Source organism: Gastrolobium bilobum, unplaced genomic scaffold (genome assembly GCF_033153095.1).
Source record: "Gastrolobium bilobum isolate Gb01-03AN ecotype WA unplaced genomic scaffold, APGP_CSIRO_Gbil_v1 utg10035, whole genome shotgun sequence".
NCBI classification, from domain to species: Eukaryota; Viridiplantae; Streptophyta; class Magnoliopsida; order Fabales; family Fabaceae; genus Gastrolobium; species Gastrolobium bilobum.
In genome coordinates this window covers 164,401-177,138 of record NW_026897370.1, presented here as the reverse complement: position 1 = coordinate 177,138, position 12,738 = coordinate 164,401, and positions in this window count along the sequence as shown.

Below are 12,738 nucleotides of genomic sequence, written 5' to 3'. Positions count from 1 at the left end.
TATACACCCGAGACTTTCCTAGAGTGCTCCTCAACGGATGACACCCCATGACCCCAGGTCAATTAAAACTCCCTCAAAGAGACCTATCTAGTGGAAGTCTGTAACGTCCGAAGGCAACAATCTACTGGCTAGAGACACGGTACATCTTATGTACCCACTAACATACATAAATGCATAAGCATGTTATAATATACCCTAATAGTGGGCAAGGTGGAGCACACACAGGGACTAAACCCCAGTACCAAGCGATTACCTTATGAAAACTCCCTCTCTTGGTAGCTCCAATTCACAATACCACTGAGCTTAGTCCAACAAGAAATGCCTACACATAGGGCATTTTCATTTCAATTTCAATCAACTAAAACATATACATGCTTATTCAAGTATTCATGCATATTTACATAACCACTTACCACAATCCTTTTGGTCAAGGACCAAAGGCAACCCACTAAGCTCAAAGCTCCAAGTTTACTTCCGTGGGAGACAACCTACAATGATCACACAAGGATCATCAACACAAGCTGCAACCAACAAAATCACAAACACCCAAAATCCCACCCACACATACTAGGATTCATCTATGTGGCCCAAATTTGCCAAACCATGTTCTTAATTTTATTTCAAGTTCTCACTAGCTTCCTAAGCTTACCATAACACCAATTTAAGTCCTTAATTCCAGGTAACACCATCATAGCACCATTTTCCCTAATTTCCCTAAATGGCTGAAATGCACACACACCCATCACCCAATGGTTTTGTTTCCAATTCAATGCATCAACTCAACATACAACCAATTTAAACTTCGCTCAAAGCTTCCAAATACCAGTTGTATGAATTTTGCATCATCAAACCCTATAATCAACTCATACCAATACTCCACAACTCAATTAAATAATCATACAACATATCAATTTCCCAAAGTCTTGGATTTTCCTCTTCAAAATTTCCTAAGTTATTCAAATATTTCCTCAATAATTTTTATGAGTTCAGTTACTATAAAACATCATCCTAAGCCACATTTATCTAATACACATTTTCAATTTGAGCTCTCTAACTACATCAATCCAAGCATGCAAACCCTAGTCATCAAATTTAAATTCAATGATTCAACCAATGAAATGTGTTGAAATTTACCCACAAGCAAGGCCTAGGACTTCTTCACACTATACCAAAGCATTGGAGGATCAATTAACTCCAAGAACTTCAAAAACTTTCACTTGGCCGCGGACATGTGTGTGCCTTTTCTCCCAAATTACTGAGTTTCAAGCCCTAAAACTATCATGGTTGTGTTTAGAAGGTCCTTTACTTAAAGTTTGATGTAGGACTTTGTTGATTTTGAATGAGATTTGAGGGAGTTAGAAGGGAATGAAGTTTTGAGAAAAAACTTGCCCAATAACCATGGAGGCCGCGGGTTTGACAAGGAGAGGAGGAGAGAATGAATAGTGATTGGGACATGTGGCTTAAGTCACTTAAGTGGGGTGGGTCCTACCGCCACCTCACGCGATTCAGATTAATTCAAATCTTCCGCGATTCAAATTAATTCAAATCTCCCGCTTATTCCGCTAAACATCCATAAATTCTTAAACTATTTAGAAACTCCAATTTTTAACATCAACCATTGCCCTTTAATTGTCCTTGATCAGATGAATCCAGAATTTTCCGGTCGTTCGGAGAAATCACAGCTTTAAGCTATTATGCGCACTGTGGGCACGCTTCCCCAAACACTCTAATTTCCACCAGAAATCATATTTCCTAGTCCTATGTACCATTTATAACTTATATCCAAACCTAAAGCTCAAAATTCATTCGGCACGCTTTACGGTGCAACTGTGTTGCGGTATGTTTACCCTGTAAAAATAATATTCATCAAATTTCTAGAAACTTGCCTAACCACTCAATTTTTCGTTATGAATCCATTTCCAGGGTTATTTTTCCAATTTGAGACCTCCTACTCAATTTTCCTTTCCTAGGGTTACGTGTTTGGCTATTTACCATTTTACCCTTCTTATGCATTTTGACCCCTAATTCAAAATTTTCACTAATCCTACCCTTTAATCCACATTTTAATATATAATTTTATGTTTAAGAAATATGAGGTGTTATATTAATCCCCACTTGTTCCACCATACTCCAAGACAGGGATGGTAGTTTTATGTGATATATGTGCTTATCTGTTATTTGAGATGATGGAATGATGCACTCTTATATATGTATGTTATGTGGTGTATTACACACAAGATGGTAATCCTTGAGTGTAGTGTGGAGCTGCACAAGATGATAATCCCTGAGTGTGGGTATAAGGTTCTGCCTTATGCTTCTTATGCGTGTAGCAGACATGCGTAAACTATGCGTTCTCTAGCCAGTAGTCTTGTTAGAACACATGCATGATATATATGTTGCTGCATCATGTGATTATATTATTACTGTTATCTTTGAACTGTTATACCGAGTGAGCTTGGGGCGGAGGACCTTTGCTTACTGAGATTTCTGTTTATAGATCTCACCCCATGTGGGGCATATTTTCAAGTGTAGACGTCCATGAAATGGATGCTTCCCGAGGCAAGAGGCCAGAGCAAAGTTGATTTATATGTATGCTTTATTTATATGCATCTTTGTACCTGAGATATGACTATTATGCTTATGTTATGTTTGTTGTGAGCATGGGGGTTGTCCATGCCTTATTTGATATTGTTATTTGGTTGGACATGTATGTTTTGTTGACGCCATGAGATATGGACGTTGGTGATGCCTACGGGATGTAGCTTCATGACTTAGTATGTATTTATGATATTGAGGCATTTCAATAATTCTATTGTGGTTTTGCAATTACATAAAGATATAGATGGATTTTATATTGCTATGTTAATAAAGAAAAAGTTATCTTGCATGTCTGCAAACTTAATATATTTTAGCTTTCGTATTTAATTGAGTTGCGCTTAATACCGTAATATGATAACAATTTGGGAATACACGGGTTGTTACACCAACACTCGTCATCTGTATACATATACTGCATCAAATCATAACCTAAGGCTACACATGCCTATGAAAAAAATTGGCAATTATACATATGCATGGTCATACATCATGTCAAAGTACAGTAATTTCTCTAGCATATCTGGGACCTTTATCCCTACATCACCCTTTTACCCTGTGAAGGCTCTCTTGCAGCTGAAGTACCTGAAATATATCCCCATAACGCGGGGTGAAAAATAAATCTCGTAAACTTAGGGTTTATGGAGTAGTCTCCACCCGTGAGTTCACTTCCTGCATGTTAGGTAAGATATAGCTTAATATAACACGTCACATTTATAAAACATGTATTAATATATTAAATGAGGATTAAAGGGATGAATTAGTGAAAATCCTGGAAATTAGACTAAAATACAAAGGAAGGGTAAAACGGTAAAAAGCCAAACACACAACCCTAGGAAGGTAAAATTGAGTAGAAGGTCTCAGATGATAAAAATAACCTTGGAAATGGATTCAGAACGAAAAATTGAGTGATTAGTCAAGTTTCAGAAAATTCAGTGAATAGTGTTTTTACCGGGTAAAAATACTGCGGTACAGTTGCACCGTAAAGCGTGTCGATTGAGTTTTGAGCTCTAGGTTTTAAATACAAGTTATAAATGGTATATAGAACTAGGAAATGTGAATTCGGATGAAAATTGATGGAAATTAGTAAGTTTGGAGAAGCGTGCCTACGACGCGCACAATAGCTTAAAACAACATTTTCTCTGAACAACCGGAGAACTCCAGATTCATCTGATCAAGGGTAATTAAAAGACAATGGTTAATGTTAAAAATTAGAGTTTCTAAATAGGTGGTGAATTTATGGACGTTTAGTGGAATCGGAGGGAATTCAAGTTAATTTGAAATCGCGTGAGGTGGCGGTGATGCCCACCTCACTTAAAACCACTTAGCCACATAAGCACATGTCCTATTCATCATCTCTCCCTCCCCTCCCTTTGTGAAACCCGCGAACAGCCCCCTCCCCCCCCATGGACACACACTTTTGATTTTTCTTTTCTCTCTAACTCCATCAATCCTTAACCTAATCCATTGATCCTTGACTTGAAACTTATAGGAAATCATCTTCTAAACCCATTGGTGGTACCCTTGAACCTTGAAAACAACTAGAAAGTGAGATATTCCCTCCCCTAGGCCGCGGCTCATAGTGGTAGATTTGTGTTCATGTTGTTGATTGATGCTCCAATGGTTTAGTATGTCATGGATGAGCCTTGTGCCAAGCTTTTGAGTAAGTTTCTTCACCATTTTAATGGTTTGATTGTTGGATTGATTTCATGAACCCTAAAGGGGGTTTTGTTGATTTGTGTTGTTAGAGAGCTTAAATGGAAAATGTGTATTAGATGATAATGTATTAGAATGATATGTTAGAGATATAAATGCAATAAAAATTATTGGTGAAAATATGATTTTAACTTCGGAAAATTCTAAGGATGTCATGACTTTGTGTTTTGGAATTGTGTTAGGATTGTGTAATTGGATTGTTGTATGGTAGTATGATGATATAATAGGATTGTATGAGGTGTGGAATAGTTAAAGTTGATTGAAAGTCCCTTGGAGTGCACCAATATAGAATTCGGCCTTGTGAAGAAATTAAGGAATTGATGTTGTAAAAATTATTTGAATGATGTGTTGTGTATTGTAAGGTAATTAGAAGGGTTGTGAGGTGGTTGGAAGGTTGGAAAACCAATGAAAAAATAATTGATAGTGTTGAGTGGTGTAATAAAACCTAGAGCAAAATATTGGGCAAAACGATGATTGAATGATTTAAAATGAAAAGTGACACTTGATATGACCTTTTGGTAACCTAAGGATGCCTAAGAAAATGAGAAAGAAAATTTAAAAAAATAAATTGCAAATTAACACTAATAGGGCCGAACCTACCTAGGGTGGGGGAGGATTTTTGACGTTTTTGTATTTTGATAGATTTTCCATGTATTGATGATTCGTACATGGTTGTTGTAGGTTTCCGTACGTAGATTTGAACCCCGAACCTTGGTCCCGGACCAAGTGGGTTTGAGGTGAGTAATTGGAACCATGCTTGTAGAATTAGTAACTTGCATGCGTTTGTATGAGTAGTAATTGATTGGGAATGTCCTCTGTGTAGGCATTTCTGTTGTGAAACGAGCTCGAAATATAAATTGCATTGGAGCTACGTGGAGAGGATTATACAGGTAACCTCTTGGTACTGGGGCTTGATCCCCTTGTGTGTTCCACCATGCCGTTGAGGGTGATGGTAGGAAGTGTATGTAAGTAATGTAGGATAACATGTTCATGCATAGAGTATGTGTGTTGGTACATAGGATGTACTGTGTCTCTGGCCAGTAGACAGTTTGCCTTCGGGCGTTACAGACTTCCACTGGATAAGTCTCCAAGAGGGAGTTCCAGTTGACCTAGGGTCGTGATGTGTGATCCGGATAGGAGCACACTAGGAAGTCTCGGGTGTATATGGATGGAGGGTGCATTAGTTAGATGTTCTGGGAACACGCCTTGGCTGAGACCCGTAGGCTTATATGCCGAGCCAATGGGCTGGACGTTACGTGGTATTGGCATCGACCATTCCAGCTTCGTCGTATTTTATATCCCTATGCTTCCCGATTTCTCTAAATCCCTTGCTTTATCTCGTTTTCAAGATGTTATTTTATGTTATTTATATGCATCGAAGTGAGCCATTGGGCGGAGTATTCTCCAGAACCTCTGGGTTACTGAGATATATTCGTATATCTCATCCTGTCTCGGGGGCTTTATTTCAGGAGGTAGCAGAGGTGCAGGAGCGGTGGGCAAGAAGCCCATGGGATGACTAAGACCTAGAATTAGTTGCTTTGCATTTTGGTGGCCACTGGGCCTAGGCTAGACTTAGGGCATGAAAATTGCATATGTATTTAGGAGGAGATTTATTGTCATATTTGTTCATGTCATTTTGCCTAAGTCTAGTTACATTTGGATTATGTCATTTTGAGGTTCATTTATCATGTTTATTTTGGGGTATGTGTTATGTATTATTTGAAGGTTAAGGTTTGTAATTGTAATATGTCATTGGAAGCCTTGCAAATTGTACATGAATTGATGTAACCATGGAGCATATGTAATATGATGAAAGGGCAATAGGCCTATTTTAGGATTATGATTATGTGTATGTCTAGAAAATGCATGCAAATGGACCTTGATGATTGAAATATGTTAAGTGTTAACAAAGTAAGCAATGTGATATGAATTGCGTAATTTAATATAAACTGTGATGGGTTGTAAGAGCTCCAAGGCATTGTTGGTCCTTGTGTGTGCCACCCAGCGATTATTAGGTACATTTTGAGGTCATAGAGCACTTGTACAAATTTGGGATATATTGGAAAAACAAAGGAAACTCTGGCAAAATTTCTAAAATATAAATAGAGAGTGTTGCCAAAATTTTCACCCCTATATGATGGAATTGAACCCCTTGGCCTTCATGGAAGTTATAGATCTTCCTTTTAGCTTTCCAACAAGACTAAGTTTGTGTCCATAGGATTAGTATAACAAAAGTTATGGATAAAATACCAAGAATGGATGAATCTTCCCTGTTTTAATATCCCCTTTCAGAACTGTGGCGCTCTTGGCGTCAAGTTGACGCTATTAGCGCCACCCATCATTTGGAGGCAGTGACCTTGGCGCTACGAGCTCCAATCTGGTGCTATGAGCTCCGTCCTCTCTGCCTTTGGCGCGATAGTGGCGCTGTCAGCGCGGGTTTTAACGCTGTCATCGCGGGGGTCCTGTGAATCAGCATCCCTCCTCTTAGAAAATGCATATCTTGGGCTACGGTGCTCCAAATTGAACTCGGTTTGAACCTACGCAAAACTAACGAGTAAATATATAATATATTAAAACATGAGGAGCATTGGTGAGGTATAAAATCCTTCGTGTAAATAAATGGGTGAATGCCTTTAGTGTGGAACATGGATAAAGTGAGATTTTAGCTAAGTGGGTTTATGGGAACCCCTTAGTGACTTGAGAGATGTAAAATAAGTTATAAAAGTAGTTTAAATAATTATTCCGCAAAGAGTTTACAGTTACGGTCACAGCTTTTATTTATTACGCTTTTTATTATTTTAAACGTTCGCGTAATAAACGGAAAAAGTTTACTAGCATTTTTATAAATGAACTGTTGTGATTGTAACTGCGCTTAATATCATAATTAATGTTAACAATATCGGTGTACAATGGGTTGTTACACACAACATACATCATAATAGCCTAATTTATTATGTTATCTCAGATATACAATCACATGTCATCACCTATATGAATGCAACTACACTAAGTATCTAACAGAATCCAATAGACAAACACACAGATATTGCAACCATGATCCTTTTAGATCCTTACCTCAGAGCTATAATCAGAGATCATTGTATCTTGATTCACACCTGTTATCCAAATATTTATCAGAATAACTTTCACCCATCCCATTGTATCACAAGACTTTTATCTTGTCAATTCCACATTTCATTCTTGACAATTCATGCTAATACCACAAGTCAGACCTAAACACTCATTCTTTGACATTTAGTCACATATTGTTAAACATATATTCAAACACCCTTAATTAGAGACTCAACCATTCAAACTTACTTAAATACTCTTCATCTAAGTTTCTAGGGTTCAGTTATTAATTAACTTCAATTCCAACCATATTTACTTAACATGGTCGAACTTTATCTTACAAATTTACACACATTTTCATGCTTTTATAACACCATTCAATGTTCCATTTACCATTTCATCATGCATCACAATATACACTTAAACTTAGACTTTCAAATCATTGTTTATATGTCCTTTAAGTGTTAATTTACTTTCACAACTTCAAACACTTAATCAAATCATTCCATTACACTTTATTGTACACAAAGTGCACTTAGCATCATTCAACACCAATTAAACATAATTGATACCTTAATAAACCTATAGTGGCCGAATTGCCTAGGTTAGGTTTTCTTAATTTTCTTTCATTCAATCTTTAATCCAATGACACCAATCACTTATTTATTCATTGAATTCATACTTCACATACTCATTTAATCAAACAAAGTTCAAACCCTAATTTATTTAGGCATGACCGAATCATAAGCATACACAAAGGCCTATGTGATTCATTATGTTTTCACCACTTGAATCATTAACAACCCATCACAAAATCCTAATTCCATATTCATTATAACATGAACACATAGTCTTCACCATTTAAGCATACTTGATCGAATTCATGTTCTTGAAATTAGTTTAACTAGTTGACATTTCTTAACATATAATCCATTAATTCAACTTTAAATCATCAATTAATCATCAACCAATATTAAACATCATCATACAACATATAAACTCTAATTACTTTAGTGATGGACAAACCACATACTTAGGATTAGGTTATTTATCTTTCATTTTTCATGTATACATGATATTATCTTTACTTTAAATGGTAAATTAATCAACATACAACATCAAACCACTTCAAAACACATCATCAACATCCATAGAAATTCATGGTAAACACAAGAACACATAGCTTCACAAATCATTTTCCAACCAACCAAATTAACATCAACTACCTTGTATAGCTTCCTTTAGGTAAACGAAGGCTTTTTCCAACATAAAAACCAAGCAAAAACTCATCCAAACACCAAGAGGACATAAGCTAATCAAGTCTTTAGGAGAAGATATCTCACTCAAAAAAAAGCTACAAGGTGTATAGTTTTAGGGGTTTTACTCACAAGCTCACTAGATATCTTTTTCATGTTGAAACTTTCTTAAAATAATGTCTAAATCACAAGTTCTCTCAAGCTCTTCACCTCACCATATGTCACGACCAAGAGGGAGAAGAAGAGGAGAAGGTGTCATGTGTTTTTGGAGGAAAGAAAGAAAAGATGCCAACTTTAACAATTTTCAAAGACTTAAAGTGTAAGTTTACATTACTTTTTCACTTTTTAACTTAAGATATTTTCATCCAACTCTAGCCAAGCTTCCAAGAGAAGACAAACACTCTTCCAATCAGCCAAACATGTGTGAAAGTGAGGCCAAAAAGAATGCAAACCGACTTGGTTAGTAAAAGCTACATAAAGCCACCATTTTTGACTTTTTCAAACCTTTAAAGTAACTTAATTCTCATTGGTTATGGCTTTAATCTTTTAACACACTCCCTTGGCTGATTTCATACATAAAATGGCGTGGAATATGGATAATATACAAGGAAGAATCAAGATGCACTCATAAAGAAAGCATGGCACACAAAATTTGACTTTTACATGTAAAAAGTAACTTAATTTCTATTGGTTTTTACTTTACACCTCACACACTTGAATCTTTGACCAACAAATCATACAATTATACAATTACACATAAAAATAGCAAACAAAACAATACAATCATCTTTGACCAAGACTTAAGCTTAGTTGTAAAGTTTAAGCTTATTTTTACATAGTTTTGACTTTGAATTTCCTTAAACTTTGACCTAATTATTTAAATTGTTCTACACATCATCTAATCAAATTAGACACATATATATCCCTTAAAATTCAACAAAAAATTTAACTAGACTGTTAAAATTCAGTTCAGCCCTAGTTTATAAAATTACCAAAATACCCCCATTAACATAATTTTTGTAATTTTGTCTCTAAACACAACTTATGTTCTTTTTAGGTCCTAATTGACTTGTTAGGCATAAATTGTGTCCTTCAATTCATTATCATGACAATTCCATGATTCAACTGTCAGAATTTTCTTAACAGTCACAAAATTCACACACTGTCTTTCTTAAACCTCCATTTAACACATCTTGAGATTTAGGGTTATTTTTCTTGGAACCCTTATAAATACTACCACTTAAGTCATCCTCCTCATAGGTCATTGTAAACAAAAAGGTAAGCTCAGATCTGAAAAGTGCCCACACACTTCCCCTCCCCCCTCGAGAGATAGTTTGGAAGGTTTACCCGAACAGTAGAGATCTGTTTGTGTTGTGTCGCAATAGTTCGTGAGTCCGTGCTGTGATGCAAAGGACTCAAGCGTGTGGAGCATCATCTCATATCTACGCTAACAAGAGGTAATTGTAAACAATGATGATTCTATATTTCCAAACTTCAATGGTTTAAACGCTTTCGCATGATCTAATTGCTCCTACATAATGGTGGGTAATACACAGTCTCACCTACCTGTACTAAGAAACTCCACAAGACTTAATTAATTATTAATTAAATGGTTTTATATTATACTCTAACACGCCCTCCTCACGCGAAAGTCTATTGGGCTTGAAGGGTGGATAATGCATCAAACCTAGCCTATCTGTGCCAAGAAATTCCATAATAGAAAGTGGGGGGGTGAGGATCGAACCCGTGACTCCGAGGCTTTGATTCCATATAAAGAATAAATTTAACCCAAAAGCTTAAGCTATTAGGTGAGACTACACTAATAATTTTTTAAATATCTCTAACAGCTGCTATACTTACATTAGGTAACTTACATAAGGTACCATCCTTTTTGAGATATACTTTCTAAACAAGGACATAACTTACATTAGGTAGCATCCTTAACAGCATGACATTTCATTTTTGTATATATTGTCCAATTCTATCATTTCTAGCAATATCATGACCAAAATACATTTAATATCACCAAAAAAAACCATGGCTACAGAGGCTATAGACATGGGCATAGTGTTAGGAACGGAGTTTGATAAGTGTCAAAGACACTATGTTTTTAATGTCAAAAATAGTTCAAATAATAATTAATATGATTAAGAATATAGTGTTAATTAATAAAATCTAAAAGAAAATTAAAATGCCAAAAAATAGATAAGATTCTAATCCTTTTTATTGTTTCGGGTTGTTTCATAATAGAAAGAAGAAACTACTAACCTGATAAGGAGAAGGCAGTTGGCACCGGCTGAAGATAAATAAAAAATAAGAAATAAAGAATTAATAAAATTTAATTTTTTCTCGCTTTGTTGCTCGCTTCAGCGAGAAAGTGAGCGAGAAGCTCACTCTGTTGCTCGCTTCAGCGAGTACAACAGCGAGGGAAGGAAATTAGCTCGCTGAGCAGCTCGCTTCAGCGAGCTCCTCAGCGAGATGGTCCAAAATTAAAGGCCCAATTTTAAGCCTTTAAATACAACGCGATGAAGCCTTCAAAACAGAATTCAAAAGACGGAAGAAAGGAGAACTCGTAGATGAAGGCAGAAGGCAGAACCGGAGGAGAAATTCTGGAGCGGAATTCCAGAGAAGAAGAAGGAGATCAAAGCTTCATCAATTGATCATCATTAATCAAGTTTTATCATGAACTTTTTTTATTTTTCATCATCTTTTTATTTTGAATTTATGAATATGTTAGGCTAAATTCATTTATGTAGTTAGGATTATAGATCCAGTGTGAATCCTATTTGTGGTTTAAATTTGTTCTCTAATAAATTATTTTAGTTATTTGTGTTTTACCTTACATGAATTTCTATATCCTTGTATGAATTGATCACTCTTATAGGGATTTGAGGGTTAGGGCTCACAATAGACGTATTGAGGTTTTAATCCTGACAGGGGTAAAATACCAATTCTTGCAAGATCTAGACATAGGCTTGCTTGAGTTGTAGACTTCATAGTTCATTGTTTCTAATGCATATTCTAAGAGGAATTACTAAGACATTATGATTCTAATTAGAGTAAAGGGTTAAAGTCACTAAGACATTAGGATTTAACTAACTAATTTTAGAAGAAGAATTATCTGAAATATATGAGATGAATTATTATTTAATTTAATTTAAACTACTCTAGGAGCATCCGAGGTGAAATAATTCATAGCTACAGTTTCTGTTTTTGATATTTTAAACTTAATTCTCAATTCTTGCGTTCTTGAATATTTTTGATATTCTCTATAATTAATTTTAATTCAAATTCTATTTTGCAAAACAATTCGAGTTTTTCAAATTAAGGGGACTAGTTAAATAATACTTGGTGCATTAATCCTTGTGGGACGATACTCTACTCACACTTTTATTACTTTAAACAAACGGTATACTTGTCATAATCGCAACAAAGTTCTAAGAGAAGAACAATGAAGAAAAACAAGAATTCTGATATTTGTCATATGCCTCTTACAAGTATCCTTATTTAACTATATACAATTCATGCATAATTACTGTAGCTACCTATCATAACTAATCACGTGTGCAACCAACCAAGTACCATATGCCACGTCATTTATTACACATTCTATTTACTGATATATTACAACCCACTACTGATACTATTACACGCAAGCCCTACTGCAGAAAGTCTTTCCTCCACGCTGGCAGCTTCCTTTCACGGTTGGGTCTTACTGTGTTATCATCATTGGGCCTTACACTTGTAACATCCGGTCTCCCTTCAAAGTGGACCTTGTCCTCAAGATCCAAGGTGGGATAAACTTGTTTCAAAGAATTTTTAAACTCCTATGTGACATCTTCAGGAGAGGCATTAGACCATGAATGAGGAGCAGTGGTTGACTAAGCCCACAAATCTCCACTTCTAGAGACATCAATACTGCAACGGGTGACTGCACTGGCCTGTTATCTACAACTTCATTTGGCAATGGTACAACTTGGTTAGGGGAGCCATGAAATAAAAATAATAAACAAAATAATGCATGCATGGAGATACGTATCTAAGCCAACTTAAGCGACTTTTTATCACTATAACACTTATTTAATAATTAATTATCAAA